Source organism: Ambystoma mexicanum, chromosome 12 (genome assembly GCF_040938575.1).
Source record: "Ambystoma mexicanum isolate Mex_15411 chromosome 12, UKY_AmexF1_1, whole genome shotgun sequence".
Taxonomy (NCBI): domain Eukaryota; kingdom Metazoa; phylum Chordata; class Amphibia; order Caudata; family Ambystomatidae; genus Ambystoma; species Ambystoma mexicanum.
This window is the reverse complement of record NC_090936.1, coordinates 42,069,635-42,087,436: the sequence shown is the minus strand read 5'-3', so window position 1 is coordinate 42,087,436 and position 17,802 is coordinate 42,069,635. Positions and strand designations below refer to the sequence as shown.

The 17,802-nt window shown below is 46.6% G+C and overlaps 1 protein-coding gene across 3 annotated transcripts in view; it reads left to right on the top strand.

Moving 5' to 3' along the window:
• Positions 1-17,802, top strand: part of ZNF277 (zinc finger protein 277) — a 415,867-nt gene that overhangs the window by 110,932 nt on the left and 287,133 nt on the right. The window lies entirely within an intron of this gene.

Sequence of the window (17,802 nt, the reverse complement as noted above, 5' to 3'; positions counted from 1 at the left end):
TTCATTAAGAGTTATAGCTACTGACCCTGCACCAGTCTCCCTTCCACAGCCACACTTTTATTTACTACTAGCCACCAACTGAACAAAGAACCCTCAGAAATACCGGACATGCAACAAGCATTGAATACCAGGGAAGGAAAGACTGGGTTTGGGGAGTAAATCTAGAAATAACAAGTAATCTGTGCTTGGGGACGTAGTCCTTTAGTTTAATGGCTGGAACTCTAGTTTTAGCCCTTATGCCTTGACCTTCTCCCCGCCCTCCCATCCCGAGATTCCGTAGTACATGGGCCATTGGATATCTCAGCCATCAGGGCTCACATTCACCACCTTCATTCCTGTCCCAATTTGTATCTACTCCACTATGTGCTCCTTGATTGCAAACAATTCTGCTCTTACTCCAACTCCGGCCATCTTCACGCACAACATTGTGTAGGGCCACAAGCACCACCATTCTGGAAGGAAAATTTACAGATTGGCCTTGAAACTTGGAAGGATTCCACACCCACCAAGTCTCCAGTGAATATCTTCTTCATGCTCACACAACCTTCATACATCTGCTGGTATGCAGTCTGGCGTATGCGCACCTTGTCAACAAACTGGTCCATACCCTCCTTGATTTCATTGTGAAAAGAGAGGACTTGTATCCGATCTTATATAACTTATTCCCATCATGATGAACAATGTCTGCCCTCTAGCCGGATGCAGTGAATCATGGTATGCAACAATCATCTTCTAGAAAAACTTATCCCACAGAAGAACAATGTTCTTTCTGCTGAATGGCTACTTCCACTGATTATTTAGCTTCTTATCTATCTCGACTGCACAATTGACAACAGAAACATTTTACTTCCCAGTATTGAGGCGTCGTGCCAATCAGCGTCAACCTCGTCCTTTGCTCTGTTACTTGACACCGGAAGTGACTACACTGTCAGTACAGAAGGAGCCCAGCCCCCCCTGACCTCATTTCCTTTTTCCATGTGCTTTCTAGCTGCTCTGTTCTTTTTTTGTCTTTTTTTACCACCTACGATATATATCGTCTCTCTCTATTTGTGGAAAATCGGGAGGGCGATGAGGAATAGTGGAAGTAGCCATCCAGCAGAAAGAACATTACCCCCAGTAAGTAATGTATTCTACTACTTGATAGCATCCTCCTACAGATTCCTCATCTTCTGGCAGACTCCCACAGCAGTACTGAAGAGAACAGGGGTGGGCTGAGAACGAGGACTCCTTTCTAAATCGGGCAACTTTGAAGGACCGACTTTCCAAATTGGGCATCCAGAGTATTCATTTGGTCAAGGCAGTTTAGCAAATGTATGGACCCAGGTATATATCCTGAACCCGGTTACCCCTCTGAAGATAACCATTGGCACCATTCCCCTGGTAGAATAAGCTCCTTACATTGTAGAGACTTCCTTATGAGCCAATTTGTAGTACTCTGGGATGCAGAGTATGAGTTACCTAGAAATGGTCGGTTTGGTTACCGCAAGATCAGCTTTGGAGCCCGCTAAAGCGGCAAATAACTGGTTGTCCTTCCTAATCTCTCTTATCCTAGAGTCAACAATTTCAATGAACAAGAGTGCATCGGTTTGAAAGGGGCAGCCATGAGGAAATGTAGCACCAAATGTAGGCCCCTTGACAGGAATACAAACTGTCTTGCGGGAACAGCTTTACCAATCCTCTGCACCAGTGTGAGAAAACTAAAGTACTGTTTTAAACCCAACATTTTCAAGGTCGACATGGCGTGGAAGTTGACAAATATTTTGAGGGAAAGAGTCCTTCTGAAGCAGTGTGTTGAATGCGTGGAAAAAAGGAACTGAGGTCACGGGACGTCGTGCCTCCTTTTCATACTGTCATGGCCACAAGCCCCAGAACACAAAAACCACACCATCTAGTGATGGGGCAATGGGTCACTTGACTCGCGTCCCTTAAGGATCTATAAACACAGGGGCCCTGGCTGGGCTCAGTACTGGCGCCTTTAGCGCCAGGCTCATATATAGATGTGAGCAGGAACACTTTATTTCAGTGCAGGAGTGCTTTTACTTTATTTCAGTGCAGGAGTGCTTTTATTTTACAAGAACTTTCCAGGAGCTGAAAGTCTTTATTCCAGAGAACATCCTCCTGTGCTGACTCATCAGGTGTGGCTCCCTAGGGCTGGTCTTCATGTGCTGACTCATTGGGTGTGGCAGGTTGGGGCAGGTAGGCTGAACCTGGTGGGCGTGGCTTCAGAAGCTCATCTGTATAAGCTGCTCCATCCTGAAGGCCGGTGCTTCGCGTTACTGTGCACTTGCGTGCAACGTGACGCTCACCGACGCTTGGACCAGTTTACTTACCTTTGGAAACCAGGCGTTCTCCTGCATACTCACCTCCAGGAAACCGGTGCTTCATCACTTCATTTGCAGACTCATCTCCTGACATCCAGTGATCTTGATTCCGATGCTGCAGCACTGCACTCCGGATCCACGAAGAAGAAGAAAGACAAGGTTAGAACATCCGTCCCAGGGCCTTGCCACATTTAAACCCTGCGCGCCCCCAATTAACAACTTACAAGCTACTTTACTGCTGCAGCTTCGTTCCTCATTCCCTCCGGCTGTCGCCTCGAGCTCCGCAGCTTCTGCCGGGCCGGCAACATCACCTGCAAGGGAAGAAAGCAAAAGAGCAAACATCAAAAGTGGAACGGACAGCAATACAAGACAACAAACTTTACAATACAACAAAAACAGCTGAGGAAAGACAAAGGAAAACAGGAACACTTACCTGAAGTATAGTGGCTTAGTCGCAGCAGGTCTGGACTACCACGTGCAAGGGACAAGTGAAGGAACTCGGTCTAGATCATACAAGCACCCCCTGCCAGAAGCAGCAGTACGGAGTGCTTGCCAAAACGAACCAACAGGTGAGCCCTCCAGGGACCGTGCATCCCACGGGTACCACGGTTTGGGAGAAGAGGTCTGGAAGGGGATCAGGGGCACAAGCTGGCATACTCACGCCTCCTATTCTCCACGCAGGAGCAGTCCCGAGCAGCATCACCTATTACCACTAGTCACCACATAAGCGCAGAGAGCGAAGTCGGACCCGAGTGACCTCACCTCCGGGAGGGCTGCACCCGTGCCCCAACGCCTCTGCAGAGACCAGTTGAGCATAACACATACTGGTGGCATTGTCACTTCGGGGGTCGAGTAGCAGACCAATAGACAAGGCCGAGAGGCATGACAACCTCATGCTGGGGTGCAAAAGGTTTCCGATTCCTAACTGTGCCGGCGACATATATCGAAGTTGAGAAACCCATGGGAGGATGCCATCCATTAGAAAGCTGATTTATTAGGAGTTCTACCTAGACCCCGCTGCCCCCACACACACACACACACACACACCAGCCTCACACAGCTGCATCCTCTTCCAATTGCCACTGGCCACACAGTGAACATAGAACCCTTGGCAGGCTATACTGTTGTATGGTATAACAAAACACAAGGAAGGCCCAAACCAGTTGCCTCAATATTGGGTAAAAATGTAAAGTTTCAAGCTACTAGCCAAGCATATAAATCTTGCACTTACTTGCTTGGAAGCCAGCTCTACAAATGTATAGAGCTCAACCTTACAGACTAATATCTAAATATTGCTCGCCACTGGCTAGTGATGCATGCACATTTTGTGGTTGGTTATTGTAATTATAAAAGCTGCAAAAGGTAAGTGACTGTTGGATGGAATAATAACCTCTTTAATTTATCAAGTACAGCAATTCAAATTTCAAGACCTTTTTTGAACTGTCTGAAGTAAATATGTTAACATGGTATGATATGTGATCTCTCAAAGGCCCATAGACCTCAATGGAGGAGCAGAAGGACTCTGAAAAAGCTAAGCTCCTGCATTGTATCAGTTTAGAAGATGTTGCTGACCCCTGGTAACAGTCTTTTGACTGCATGTTCCTCCCACGTATTCCTCATCTTTGATATTTGTATCGTCAGCTTTGCTGCTTTCGGAAAAATGTTTTCACACCAGAGGGCGCTGTGCTCGATGTTGTGGCGTCTATGTCCCTCGAGGGTTGCCATCATGTGTCGACGTCATCAGCAGTACAAATAGCTCTAGCCGTGCCCGTTGCCTTCAATTCTGTTTTTTTCGTTCCCATCAATCGAGGAATTGACCAGGCGTAACCCAAGACCGCAAGCTCTCAGAAAGCACAGTGTGTGTAAACATGTAAATTCTATGGCGGGGTAGGCTGGGGGGGGGGGGCGATGAGGAATATGTGGGAGGAATATCTAGTCGAAAGAACGTTGCCAGGGGTAAGTAACTTGTTCTTCGAATGGATCGTGTCCTCCCACGTGTTCCTCACCTTTGATAGACTCACAAAGCAGTGACAGTTTGGAGGAGGGAGTACCAATTAATTTAGTCGTGGACTGTATGAGGAAGGCCTTTGCAAAAAGACCTCCTTGAGAAGAAGTCGAGTCTAAACAGTAATGCTTTACGAATGTGCGCATAGACGACCAGGTGGCCGCTGCACAGATGTCATGTACTGGGACACCCCTTTGCAGAGCAGTAGAAGTTGCCATGCCCCTAGTGGAATGAGCTCTTAATCCAGCTAGTGGTACTTTACCTGCCAGTCTAGCATTCTCCAATTGCAAAAATTATCCATCTGGATATGTTCTGTTTGGTTACTGCCAGGCCCAATTTGTGGCCGGGATACCCAATGAAGAGTTGATCATCTTGTCGAAATTTAGCAAATCTTGAAATATAAAAGCTTAGAGCCGTTCTTCCACTTTAACTGCATGAGGGGGAGGATAAAAGGTTGATAGTGTTATCTTCTGCGACAAATGGAAGTAAGAGACGACCTTAGGTAGGAATGATGGTTTGACTCTTATGGAAAAACGGTGTAAGGAGGCTTACAAGAAAGAGCATGTAACTCACCCTGTGGGCTGATGTTAAAGCCACAAGCAGGACTGTTTTTAATGTAAGGAGTCTTAGAAGACATGAATGTAATGGCTTGAATGGAATGCATGTGAGAAATTCTAATACCAGATTTAAGTGCCATACGGGCACATGAAATGGGATTGGAGGGTACACGTTAGTGAGACCTTTTAGAAATTGCACAATCAAGGGTATCTTGAAATACAAGAACTCTTCAGAGGAGCGCTTAAAAATGAAAAGTGCAGCCAGGTATCCTTTTATCGTTCCAATCTGGAGCCCCAGATTGGCTAAATGCAACAGGAAAGAAAGCACCATAGGTGTACCGCATAGGAATGATCCACATTCTTATCCTTGCACCAATTACCGAACTTATTCCAACAACATCGGTACAAGGGTTTGGTTACTGGCCTTCTGGCCAAAAGCAAAATCTCCATTACGTCATCTGGGAGGTCTGAATCCTCATATCTAAGACTCTCAGAAACAATGTGTGAAGGCTGAGTGTCTTGACCTCTGGATGGAGAACCCAACCTTCCTCTTGTGAGAGAAGATCCTCTTTTTGTGGAAGACGTACTGGAGGGTAGATGGACATGTCCAGAAGATCCGGGTACCACGTCCTCCTGGCCCAATCAGGAGCAATTAGGATAATGGATTTCCAGAACTTTCTCAACCTCCGGATCACATGAGGAATGACGGGGATTGGAGGAAACGCGTACAGAGGCGGAAGTTCCCCATTCACTACGAACACGTCCCCTAGAGCTCCTCTTGGAGGAAATTCCCTTGAGCAATACTATTCGCACTTTGTGAACAGATCCACTTGAGGGGTTCCCCAAAGGTTGAAGATCTCTTGAAGGACTTCCTATGTTAGTTCCCACTCGTGGGAGACTGTGCTCTGCCTGCTCAGAGCATCCGCCACCGTGTTCTGCTCTCCGGCTAGGTGAACTGCTGATGGAGAGGTTCCTTCTTGTATTGCCCAGAACCAGAGCTGCATGGCCTCTCTGCACAGTGGTAGTGACGCTACACCTCCTCTCTTGTTGAGGCCTCTCTTGTTGAGGTAGTACATGGCAATGGCCACTGTGTTGTCATCAGGACATTCTTTCCTCGTACAGAGGGCAGAAAGGCCTTCAGCGCAAGTCTGATTGCCCTCTGCTTACAAAAGGTTGATGTGTAGTTTGGACTCCGATGGAGATCGACTGCTGATTGCCAGTTCGTTGGTGTGGGCTCCCCAACCAGTGAGTGAGGCGTCCGTCACTACTGTTATCTCTGGCCATGGTTGCCTAAAAGATTCTCCCTTGAGAATATTGTCCTTGCAAGCCCACCCTAGAAGGTCCTGAGCAACTCTGCTCGGAACTTGCAGTAGATCTGACATATTCTCTGTGAATTGGGACCATTGAGTCCTGAGGGCCCATTGAAGGGATCTCATTCTCAATTGGGCCTCTGGCACCAGAAGAATGCAGGATGCCATGAGGCCTAACAACCTCAGGAAACCAAAGGCCGACAGATTCTGGGCATGTTGAAACTTTGTTACCATCTGCAGAATGTGTTGAGCTCTCATCTCGGGAGTCAAGGCTTTCCCAGAGGAAGTATCCAGGATTGTTCCGATGAATTGGAGTCTTTGGAATGGTATCATATGGGACTTCTTGTAATTGAGGGAGAAGCCCAGCCTGTGTAGGGAGTGGCAAGTGATCCAAGATGTTCCTTGGCCTCTTCGGGTGAACGAGCCCTGATCAACCAATCGTCTAGGTAGGGGTAGACGTGAATTCCCCCCTCTCCTGACACTCACTGCCACTACCGCCATCAATTTGGTGAAAACCCTCTGGCGGAGGTCAGCCCGAATGGCAGACCTCGAAACTGATAATGAGAACTACCAACCGCGAACCTCAGGTACTTTCTGTGCTTGAGATGGATTGGCACTTGTAAGTAAACATCCTGAAGGTTCAATGATACCAACAAGTCTTTGAGTTGGAGAGCCTGAAGGATCTGAGAAAGGGTTACCATCTTGAACTTGTCCTTCCTGAGGAACTTGTTCAAGTTTCTTAAGTCCAAGATAGGTCTCAGTCCTCTGTCCTTCTTGGGAATGAGAAAGTAGGGGGAATACCAACCCTTGTTCCTCTCCACTACAGGTACATGTTCTATTGCACCTTTCTCTAGCAGGGTTAAAATCTCCTGCACAAGGCGCGGATCCGGAATGTTGACAGAGTCGTATCCCGGTGGATGATCTTGAGGCCTTTTTTTAAAAGGAAGGCAGTAACCCTGGGCTACTGTTTCCCATGCCCAAGCATCTGAATTAACGCCCTGCCATTCGTTCAGATACTGAGAGATCCTGCCTCCCACCGTAGTCTTGAAGGTCAAGGCCTCAGAGTGGTTTAGAGGCGGCTGCAACAGCAGCTGACGGTAAAGATGCCACTGCTGGGGCTGATTTAGCACCCCTTACTCGTCCACCATGAGGGAATCTTTTTTGTCCTCTTTGTCCAAAACTACAAATTCCCACAAACCAGCTTCCTATCCTCTTAGCTAAGAGTGAGTATTCATAGATTCAAACGCATAATGTCATGTTCACCCCCTACTCAAAAAAGGAGCAATTAACCATGTGATTTATCAAAAATATACATATTTTAATTTTTCAAAAAACATTACACTTAACAATCATATTCTAAAAAATGTTTAACAAAGACACCATACAGAATTCATTCCTATGCTTGTATGTGTATTATCTACCTGGAACACCAGTTCTTATACCAGACCCCTTCTATACCACACTGTGGGTATATATCTTAGTGATGTGATTGATGCCCCTCCTAATTTCTACGGGCAACGAGGCTGTGCCTCCATGAGGGTTAAGATATATTCCCCACAGTGTGGTATAGAAGGGGTCTGGTATAAGAACTGGTGTTCCAGGTAGATAATACACATACAAGCATAGGAATGAATTCTGTATGGTGTCTTTGTTAAACATTTTTTAGAATATGATTGTTAAGTGTAATGTTTTTTGAAAAATTAAAATATGTATATTTTTGATAAATCACTTGGTTAATTGCTCCTTTTTTGAGTAGGGGGGTGAACATGACATTATGTGTTTGAATCTGTGAATACTCACTCTTAGCAAAGAGGTTAGGAAGCTGGTTTGTGGGAATTTGTAGTTTTGGTGTCTAACTGTCCTCACCCACCCAGTCCCTAAAAAGAGGACTTTGTATAGCTCACAAGTACGGGTCCCCTTTGTCCAGCCTGTTCTCTTCCCTTTCCAAATGAGGAATAGAAACGAAAAAAACAACCCCTCCAGGAAGATGAGCCTGAATAGGGTGGTTGTTGAGGTTGACGTATAGAGGCGCTAAGTGATTTAGCAGCCGCCTCTGAGGTCTACAGCTTCTCCAGACTCTCATCCGCCTTGCTGCCGAACAACCTCAAGCCGTCAAAGGGCATATTGAGCAGTCGGGCCTGCATATCCAGTGCAAAGCCTGACTTTCTCGACCTTGCAAACCTGCGTAGTACAGTGCTAGAAGCCATGGACCTGCTGATGCTGTCAGCAGTATCCAGTCCTGACTGGAGACACTCTCCCATTGCCTCCTTTCCATCCTTCACTATAGCCAGGAAGCTGTCTCTTTCCTCGCCTTCCGGAATGTGCTCAGCCGCCATGCTAACACAGTCCCACAGGGTGTAAATAAATCTTGAAAGGGTACAAGTAACATTACCAGACTTCAAGGCCATACTGCCCGATGTGTGGATCTTACAAGCCCATGCAGCAACCCTCTTGCCGTCTCTATCCTGGGGAATAGAGGGATAAGCAGAGTGCCCGGTCGATGTGGCCGCCTGTACCACCAAGCTCTCAGGTGTAGGGTGCTTGGTCAAATAGTCAGGATCAATACTAGAAGGCCTGTACTTTCTGGCAAAGTTCATGTTTACAGCAGGTCCAGATTCTGGAGTTTACCAGTTTGCCTCTGAAGGGCTGCATGAAAAGATAATACTGGGTCCTTCTGAGGGCTTTGATTCAGGATATCAGTCATATCGTCCTAACTGCGACAATGGCGTTGGGGATGCCTTCAACAATAGCGTTGAGGATGCCTTTGACAATGGCGTTGAGGATGCCTTTCACGCTGGTCTTGACAATGGCGGCGACACTGGCTTCGACAATGGCGTCGATGAAGGTTTCGACAATGCTGCTGATTTGCTTGGCTTTGCCTTCGACTTATGCGTCAAAAGGCTTGACTCCAATGGAGTTGACAAAGTTGTCGAACGTGTCGACAATTCGCTCTTCTTCAGAAGTATCGGAGAAGGACTGTGTTCTTGAGACGGTAGCCTCTACGACTTCTCATCGGAACGAGAGCGACTCGCCAGTTTGATACTCTGCTTTGCCACGGTAGTCTTTGACATCCCTAAGTCATCCGAAAGGAGCTACCGGGGCATGGCCTTTGCGTGATTCCTTCAAGGGTGTCGAGGCTGCATTCTCCAATATACGCAACATCTCATTCTTGAAAGCATTCAATTTTCTGGGGGGATCAGATATGGTTGGGCACCTGATAACCTCGGTAGAGGAATCAGAAGAAGAAGAGGGAGACCTGTCTCAACCGACTCCTCAACCGAGACTTCGACTATTTGCTCCAAGATGAGTCCCTAGACTCCCCAGACTCTTTATCCCTCTTCGAAGATGACTCCGAAGCTGCCCTACCTGCTGCCATTTTACTTCTGCGCTGCCTGAGAGCTTTCTCTGTCATGGTCTGACTGGACCCGCAGTCATCGGTTCGGTGTTCGGAGCCCAGACACCACAGGCAGACACAGTGGGGATCGGTAATAGACATCTTCGCCCCTCAGTCATGGCATTTTTTAAAACCAGACCTTGAGGTCGAAGGGTTGGAAGAGGAAGACATTTTCTTCAAGAAAACTGAAGCGCGCTGTTAAACACTCAAAGCGAAATCCTTTGGAAAAACTGAACCGAAGCCAACGGGCGCGGCTCAAGCTATTTCTACTGCTGATGATGTCGACACTCTATGGTGACCCTCGAGGGACATCTCCGCCACGACATCGAGCACAGTGCCCTCTGGTGTGAATTTTTTTTTCCAAAGCAGCAGAGCTGATGTTACTAATATCAAAGATGAGGAGCACGTGGGAGGACACAATCCTTTCGAATATTTATTTTTGTCAGTCCAGTAAAAGCTACAAAAACGTGGATTTATGATTTTCTTTTCTTCAAATTAAGTATATCAGACCTTCTTTTTTTAATTAAATATTCTATTAAATATTTATAAATTGTTCAGATACTCAAGGAAATAGAGCAGCCCCATTTGTATTTTCACATCAGTCATTGGAAATTAACAAAAGGCCTTTCACAAAAGGGGTATGCAGTGGTTGAAGCTACCTAAATCTGGTAGTTTTACATTTAGTTGACACGCAGGCATGTGTGTGTATGTGTATATATGGGATACATTACTCAACATAACCTTATGTCTGATGCTTGTATCTGCTTAGATTCACATGCTTTGCATAGGCTGGCATCTAGTGGAAGTAGCAGTATTGCACATACTTTTTTTTAAGTTCAAAAAGGACGTTGCCAGGGCGTGACTGTAATACTATCCCTAGTGTGACATACCCTGCACCCATGATCCCCCTCTAGCATTGAGGTCCCTCTGATTATTTTTTTTCTGACAAGAGGGAGTGTAAGTTGTAAGAGTGTAGATAGAGACCATGAGGTGTGAAAGATCTATGTTTCTTTCCCAAGAACCGTCTACTCCAAGAGGGGAAGAAGTGCAGGCGCACTTGAATCTAAGAAGATATAAGCATCAGAAATAAGATTATGGTGAGTAATGTGTCCCTTCTGCTTAGAATCACATGCTTTGCATAGATTACAGAGCAGTACTTGTAGAAGATAGCGCTGCAAACAGATGTTTCAGCACTGGTTGTCCCACCTGTGTATCACCCCTAGAATGTGTGTCCAGTCAGTCATGTTGGGTGAAGGTGTGTACTGAACTCGAAGCAGCAGCCTTGCAAATGGCATCTAGGGGTACATTTGCTATAAAGGCTAGAGTTGCCCCTGTGCCTCCAGCTGAGTGTGCTCTAGGCTTAAATGGCAATGTTCTCATAGCAAGAGAATAACACAGTTGGATACTGTTGACAATCCATTTAGAAATATCTGTTTTAGAGATAGTCCCCTTCTCTCCCAGCGGCTACAGAAAAGAAAAAGGGATGCGTTGTTCTGATGGGTTTAGTCTTTTGAAGGTAGAGCATGACAGCTCTGCCTACATCTAGTGTACGAAGGCTTTTTCTGCTGCGTTTGTAGGGTTTTGGAAAAACACAGGTAGTTCCATGGTTTGATTTACATTACATTTTGATATGAGCTATGGTGAGAATCTGGTATGGGTGAGTATCACCACCTTGTCTTTGTGTATAACTACAAAGGGGTCTTGTACTGACATGGAGTTCTCACCCTTCTGACCGAGATAACGGCTATAAGGAAGACCCTGTTGTATGTAAGATGTTTAAGGCTGGCTTTGTGCATTGGCCTGAAGGGGGCCCCATGTGCGTTGTGAGTATGAAATTGAGGTCCCAGCCAGGAGTAGGATTACAAATGGGGTGATACATTTTTTTGGATGCCCTCCATGAAAGCCTTAACTACGGGCAAGTTCCACCATGAAATTTTACTCTGAGATGTGGTGTAAGTGGAGAGAGCCGCTTGGTGTACTTTGAGTGAGTTGAAGACTAATCCTGAGTCAAGTAGATATAGAAGGTAGTTGACTATATTAGACGGTGAACAGACAGTTGGATTAAGAGACTGTGTCCTGCACTATAACACAAAATGTTTCCATTTGTTAAAATGCAGTGCCTTGTGTTAGGTTTGCGTGGTTCTTTGAGTATTTCCATGCACCTTTGGTCTAGGTTTTATGACCTCAGGATGCAAGATCCCTGATCTTGAGTTAACAGGTTGCCAGTACAAGGTAGTTTCATGGACACAGGGACATCATTTGAAGGTGGCAGAACCAGGTCTGTCGTGCCCACATTGGAGCTATTAGGATCCGTGTTACTTGTTTCCAGTGTAGCTTGTGGACTATTTTGTTGACGAGAGGTGTGGGGGTCAGGGGGAGGCATATGCAAATTTCCCCGATCAGTTCATCAGAAGTGCATTCCCCTTTGATCCTTTTGGGGAAAAACTGGAAACGTAATCTTGGCATTGTGAGTTTTTCAGGGTCGCGAAGAGGTCTATTTCTGGGAACCCTCCGTTTGAGAAGACGTCTAGCACGTCTGTGTTTAGTTGCCACGGGTGCTTTGAGCGTAACGTTGTACTTGGCACGTCTGCCAGAGAATTGAGCTCATGCCACTAGGAACATGTTGTGATGTAGTATACACAGCCAGATGTTCTGGGCTAATTTGGACACCTTGTTTGTTTATATAAAACATGGCTGTGGTACTGTCTGTGAGGACTAAGACTGTTTTGCGTGCTAGCTGAGTTTTGAAGGCTTGAAGTGCTTTCAGGACCGCTAGTAGTTCCAGATGGTTGATGTGTTTTCTGGTTAATGCCTATGTCCACAGGCCGTGAGCAGTCTGGTGAAGGAAGTCAGCACCTCACCCTATCATTGATGCTTCTGTTGTGAGAGTGGTCTCGATTGCTGGGGTGTGGTAAGGCTTCCCCTTTAGCATATTGCTCTGTTCCACCACTGTAGCGAATGAACCAGAGGTTTCAAAACCACCACTAGATCGTCTCACAACCCGCTTGCCTGCGACCATTGTTTTGCTAGTCACTCTTGCATTGGACGCATGCACAGTTTGGCGTGAGGCACCAGGTGAATGCCGGAAGCCATAATTTCTAGCAGGCGCATTGCCTTTTGTACCGTCACCTGACGACCGGCTACATACTGAGGTGTTTGAAACAACATGTTTTGGACCCTCTCTTCTGAGGGGAAGACTACTCTGTCATCTGTTTTGATTAGTGCCCCCAGAAACTGCTTTACTTGGCTGGGCACTAGACTTCTTCTCGTTTATGGAGAAGCCTTATTGGAACAGCAGATCAATTGTCTGCTGCGTGTTTTGAAGGCACATCTGGGGAGAATCCCCAGTAATTAGCCAGTCTACGTAAGGGTACATTGGAATGGACTGCCTTTGCAAGTGGACGGTTACCACTGTTACTCACCGGTGAGGGGAGCATGAAACAACAGACCAGGACTGCGAACTGGGTATTTGCTTGAAGAGCTCGGGTTAGAGCCTCCACCCGAGCCTCCTCTCTGTGAGGGTAGATAGCTCTTTAAAATGATATGACCCTCTGCTGTATGAGGTACCAGACAAGGGGACCGATCACTTGTGCAGGAATTGAAACTGGCAGGCTGATACATAATAGAGAAGTGGAATTGGGAAAAGAAGAGATGCTAGCGGGCTTGTCGGGCCATAAGACATTTCATTGACTTAAATGCCTGAAGACTCTGATGGTCAGAAAAGACAATAACTTGATGACGAGTACCCAAGAGATGGTGTTGTCATTCTGAAAAGGCATCCTTGATGGGTAGTAGTTCCCTTTCTGTGATCGGATAGATGCTTTCATAAGGGGTCAATTTCCTTGAAAAATACGCGACTGGGTGGGTCTCACCTGAGTCTGGACATTTTTGCGAGCGAACAGCCCCGATAGCAGTCCCAGAAGCGTCGGCCTCGACTAGAAACGGGAGAAGAGGATTCGGATGCTGTAATGCCGGTGCAGTAGTAAATGCTGCCTTGAGGGTTTCAAAAGCCAGCTATGCCTCCGGGTTCCACTGATAGGGATTTTTGGAACTGGTGAATGCCGTCAGAGGGGCAGCAATAGAGGAAAATGAGCGGATAAAGCGCCTGTAAAAGTTTGAAAAACCCCAAAAAGAGTGTAAGGTTTTAGTTGACGCAGGGACGGGCATTCCAGTATGGTCCTGACTTTGGAGCGACTCATTCGAATCCTTTGGCTGGTTAGATCATAACCGAGGAATTATACCTCGGTGGAATTGAAAATGCATTTTTCCGCCTTGACGTATAGTTGGTTTTCCCTCAATCTTTGCAAAACAAGTTGCACATGTTTAGTGTGTTGTTCTCTGGATGAAGAATATATAAGAATGTCATCTAGACATACTACGACGAACTCGTCCAGGCAATCAGGGAAGATGTCGTTCATAAATGCCTGGAAGGTGGCTGGCGCATTGCATAGGCCGAACGGCATCACTAAATATTCATATAAGCCGTATCGGGTTTTGAAGGTGATTTTCCACTTGTCCCCTTTTCTAATTCGGACAAGGTTATAAGCACCCCAGAGATCAAGTTTGGTAAAGACCACTGAAGAACCAAGCTGATCTAACAGTACTGAAATGAGCGGAAGGGGATACTGGTTCTTCACTGTAATTGCGTTCAATGCCCTATAGTCTATACAGGTGCGGAGGTCTCCCTCCTTCTTTGGGACAAAGAAGAGAGGGGATGCTGCAGGGGATCTGGAAGGTCTGATGAAACCGGTGGCTAAGGCCTTATCTATGTAGTTCTTCAGGACCTTGTCCTCTGGCAAAATAACGGAATAGACCCTACCAGCGGGTATCTTGGCCCCTGGCAGTAAGTCAATGGGGCCGTCATAGGGTCTGTGAGATGGCAACTGGTCTGCCCCCCCCTTTGTCAAATACATCTCGGAATGACTCATATTCAGAGGGTATTGTAGGTTCTGTAGTGTTAGAAATGGCTCTGATTACCGACATGGACACCACCAAAGCCTGACAGGAAGACTCCGGGCGGACACTAGTGTTCTGGAAACACTTTTCATTGCATTCTGAGGAAGGGAACTGCACGGTTTTCTTTGCCCAGTCAATAGCTGGGTAATGGTGTTGCAACCAGGGGATGCCCAAAAGGACCTGGAATTGTGGAGCCTCGATTAAATCAAAAGAAATCGATTCTGCATATCCATCCTCCGTTTGTATATGGACGAGGGATGTGTTTTGTGTAACCAAGCCAGAGATTAAAGACGTGCCGTTCACTGCGTGAACAGCCTCGGGATGGGCCTTAGCCAAAATAGAAATGTTATTGCGAGTAGCGTACTCATAGTCCATGTAGTTCCCGGTTGCCCCAGAGTCAATGATGGCCAGGGAAGGAAATGTAGTGTCAGCAATAGTAAATACTACCGGCAGACTGACAGGAGCAGAGACAGCACCATATGAGTCCAAAGAAAGTACCCCCGGCGTAGGGACTCTATCGCCGGGTTCTGGCATTTCCGTCTTTTTGACAGGCTTTTTAGGACAGTCCTTCAATGGGTGTTCAGCTGAACCGCAACATGCATAGATTATGTGATCTACGATGTTCGCGTTGTACAGGAGTTAGAGGACCTTGCACCGCCCCTATCTGCATCGGTTCCGGAGCAGAAGTGGACGGACTGACCTGGTCCAGAGGGGAAGGTTCGGGGACCGGTGCCTTGCATTCCCCCTTCCTTCTGGACCTTCTAGCATCAATCTGCAGGACCAAGTCCAGCAATTCGCCAAACGTGGTAGGAACCACCGGGACCGTAGCAAATATGTCCTTTAGTTCCTCCGATAACCCCTTATAGAAAACGGCTTATTTTTTATCTTCAGGCCAATCCGTCTCAGCAGCTAGCTGATTGAACCTGGTAAGATACGAAAACAGAGAAGACGTGCCTTGGCGCAGATTCAGGAACTCCAGGTCTGTAGCCTGTGACTTATAACAAGTATCAAAGACCCTGGTCATGGCTGTGATGAGTACATCACAATCATATATAATATAGCTATTGGATTTGAGCAATGGATTGGCCCAAGCTGCCCCCGTTCCTCCAAGATGCGAAAGGACAAAAGCAGCCTTTGTAGTGGAAAGGCAGCGGGCCGGCATAGGAAATGCAACTTGCATTGATTAAGGAATGTCCGGTACTGTTCAGGGTCTCCGGAAAATTCTCTGGGGTGGCCAACGGAAACTGTGTAGCCATTAGCACTGGGGCTGCAGTGAAGCCTGAGGCAGAGGCCGTAGGGGCACCAGAACCCGAGGCAGTAGCACCAGACGTATCTATACCCAAAGTTTGGGGAGTAAGAAAACTCTGCAGACTGTCGATCCTTTGATGGATAGCGTCATGTGCCACCGTCATATCGGACCGAAGTTCGGACACCAATCGAACCAATGCGGTCAAAGGATCAGCATCATCCGTGCCTTCTGTTTTTGTTACTCACTGGTGAGGTTAGCACGAAACAGACCAGGACTGCGAACTGGGTATTTGCTTGAAGAGCTCGGGTTAGAGCCTCCACCCGAGCTTCCTCTCTGTGAGGGTAGATCGCTCTTTTAAATGATATGACCCTCAGCTGTATGAGGTACCAGACAAGGGGACCGATCACTCAAAAGAGCGGGGAGAACGCACTGCCACGGACCCAGCTGTAAAGAAAAGATAAGAGGTGAGTTTTAAAACAGAAAAGATCCCTTCCTCCCCAGGTCCGTAGCCTCTAATGGAATACCTGAGCAGTTTCCCCTTATGCAATGATAAAGACTGAAAGCAACCTACAAAGCAGAAGAAATATTAGGTACTCGCCTAAATGAGGGAAACCACCAAAGAGGGTAAACTTGAAACAAGACATTACCACTGGTGGAGGTAATAGTGATTGGATGAATCCAGGACACAACGAAAGTATAAAACAAAAAAAAGGGTTGTTAGTAAGATAGCTATACCCGGGCAGCACGAGGGTCGCTCTAGTTTCGGGGTGGTGCGCAAAACAGCAAAGCGTCCTTACATGCACTTCATGGGAGGAGACTTAATCCAAGTGAAGAGTTCACAGACTGTAACACAGGAATCAGAATGTATATAGATTGGGCTTACCAGTGTTTCTAGAAGTAATACAGACGTTGTAACAATCTCGGGAGAAGGACAGCACACAGGGAATGCAGGTGTGAGATGTTAACAGTGCATGAACTGATAAGTGTTACTGGAACACCAGCGGGCCATAGGCAGAAGCAAAATCGATTGGCAAGAAGTCCGTTATCAGGCAAATGTTCTGGTACACGAGCAGGCCGTAGAAAAAAGCAGAATCAATGAGCAAGGAGTCCGTTTTCAGGCAAATGGTCTGGTACATGAGCGGGCCGTAGACAAAAGCAGAATCAATGAGCAAGGAGTCCGTTTTCAGGCAAATGGTCTGGTGCACAAGAAAAGACGAGAGAGCAAAGGAATACCGAAGTAGGTACTTCAAACAGTGCCGGCTTCTAACTGTAAACAGAAGCAACGTTCCGAGAGCAGCCGCAGGTTAAATGAACAAGGAAGCGGAACCATAGTAAGACGAGGCTCCATGTTAATGCCTCTGGACTACACAGGAGTCAGGTTTTCTGGGTATTGTAGTTTTATGCCGCTAATTTCCAAAGTAACTGCCATTGCGAATAGAAAGGTGCAAAAAAGCGTCGCACATAAAAGCGCTATAACTCTCTTGTGCTTCTTGTTTGTTGTGCTTAAGGAATCCCAATTATTCATTTTAGAAAGTGAGTTTAGGGGGGCATGAGGCAAATGGCGGAGCCGAAGAAGAGGTAAGTGTCGAGGTGTAACGGCCACTGCTAGGACCTTCGTGAATACCCTGGGGGCTAATGGAATGCCGAATGGTAGTACTTTGAATTGGTAGTGCCTGTCTCCCAATTTGAATCTGAGGTATTTTTTGTGTGCGCTGGCAACATTGAAATATGAAAGTATGCATCTTTCATGTCCAATGTTGCCATGTAATCCCCTCGTTTCAGTAGTGGGATGACCTGCAACGCGGTCATCCTGAATTTTTGGTGTTTGACATACGTGTTTGCAGGGTGCAGTTCCAACACTGGGCGCATTATTAGATCTTTCTTTGAAATAAACACCTTGATTTTGTTCCAAGAATGGTACCAGTTTGATTACTCCCTTTTGGAGAAGAATATCGATCTCCTCTTGCAGTATGTTGAGGTATTCAGAGGACAGTCTTCCAATCCAAGGTG